This window comes from Palaemon carinicauda, chromosome 10 (genome assembly GCF_036898095.1).
Source record: "Palaemon carinicauda isolate YSFRI2023 chromosome 10, ASM3689809v2, whole genome shotgun sequence".
Taxonomy (NCBI): Eukaryota; Metazoa; Arthropoda; class Malacostraca; order Decapoda; family Palaemonidae; genus Palaemon; species Palaemon carinicauda.
In genome coordinates this window covers 145,544,080-145,546,129 of record NC_090734.1, presented here as the reverse complement: position 1 = coordinate 145,546,129, position 2,050 = coordinate 145,544,080, and positions in this window count along the sequence as shown.

The following is a 2,050-nucleotide window of genomic DNA, read 5'->3' as shown; positions in this document are numbered from 1 at the left end:
TTATTATGAAATCCACATTATCGAAGCACTTAAAAAACAATAATGTCTTCAGTTTCATCTTGAAAGCCCTAATATCTAATAGGAGCTTATTGTATAATCTTGGGTTGGCAGGATGTCAGAAAACCTCAAATCAATCAATCAATTGCATAATCTTGGAGCCTCATATTCCAAAGCTCATTTTGAAGTAAGATCGTTTAAGGTAAAACGTTTTCTATATCCCATTAACTCCTACATCATAGGATTACAGGCAACTCCGAGAACTGGTAATTTCAGCTCCTCGGGCAAACCACCCCTCTTTCAAAAAAGATGTTTCCCATTTATGCAAGAAAAAAAAAATGTTAACGTACGTCTCTATATATAACTACAAACTTTTTTTCTACAACTCCCTACAAAACGAATAGCGTGGAGGAAGCAAAAAAGACAATTTTGTTTGCTTTGTATCTGTGAATGTTTTGAAAAGAAGAGAATAAAATAAAAGTGTAAAAGGGTAACAAATGAAAAAATAAAAAAGTTGAAATGGAAACGGGTACATAAACAAACTCGGTAGGCGATCACAGACAATGCAATAAACAAGAAATAAAATAGAAGATAAAAAGTTTAAAAAGTGGTGCAATCTATTTATCTCAACACCGTAGAGTTAGATCTCTTTCCAAATGGGTTTATTTTTCGCAAGTTTTAGCTGCCATGAATTGGATAGAAAAGAGCCAGTTACCCAACTCATGCAGAGGGGATACACAAGAGACGAATTTTGGATGGGGAGAAAGAAATATATAGAATCTGAAAGTATATCCTAAATCAATCTTTTAAACCTTCTGTAGCCTATAACCCTATTTAATTTTCTGATATAGTTCCTGTAATATTATTTATTTAATTTCCAAGAGCATTTATTATTATTATTATTATTATTATTATTATTATTATTATTATTATTATTATTATTATTATTATTATTATGTGATCACCTAACAGACACACAACTTTTGGAAACATCCCTACCAGGCTAATGGCTCAATGGTTTCTTGTAGTGTCTGCAACCTCACCATCCTTGTGAGCTAAGGATGGTGGCTTGGGGAAGCCTATAGGTTTGCTTGCTGAGTCATCAGCAGCTATTGCCTGGCCTTCCATGGTCCTACCTTGGATGGAGAGGGGGTTTGGGAGCTTATCATGTGTATGTATGGTCAGTCTCTAAAGCATTGGCTTGCTAGGGCATTTTCACTATCCCTAGCCTCTCCCATTCATGAGTGAACTTTAAACCTTTAATACGTATTGCCTAATAGGAAATGTGTTATATATACAACCTGATGATAAGTTTTGTATGAAGGAAATCCATAAACTTCTCCCTTTAAAGCAGAATTATTCAATAGGCAACGGATTAGAAAATCATCTCCACGTCAGATTCGGAAAAAAAAATCTAATTGAACTAAGCAGCTCTTCTAGAACACTCCAAAATCAAACCATTGTTCTCTTGTCTTGGGTAGTACCATAGACTCGGTACCGTGGTCTTCAACTGTCTTAGATTAGCGTTCCCTTGCTTAAAGGTACACTCGGGCACTCTATTCTATCATATTTCTCTTCCCCTTGTTTTGTTAAAGTTTTTATAGTTTATATAGGACATATTTATTCTAATGTTGTTACTGTTCTTAAAATATTCTATTTTTCCTTTTTTCCTTTCCTCACAGGGCTATTTTCTCTGTTGGAGACTCTGGGCTTATAGCATCCTACTTTTCCAATTAGGGTTGTAGCTTAGCTAGTAATAATAATAATAATAATAATAATAATAATGATAATAATGATAATAATATCATTGAAAGCATACTTAACCATAACATAAAAATTAGCAATTTGATGTTATTGGTTGAATTGCAAAACGTTTTAGGAAATAAAAACTATTGTAGTGCAATACAGCTAAACAACAAATAATTACCGAGTCTTTTTTTCCCAGCTACATTTTATTTCTTATTTTTCTGTTGTCATTGGGACTTCAAAAACACTGCTAATGCTTTTAATTATTTTTGTATAACATAGCCAGTGATATGAACAAAATCTTTTT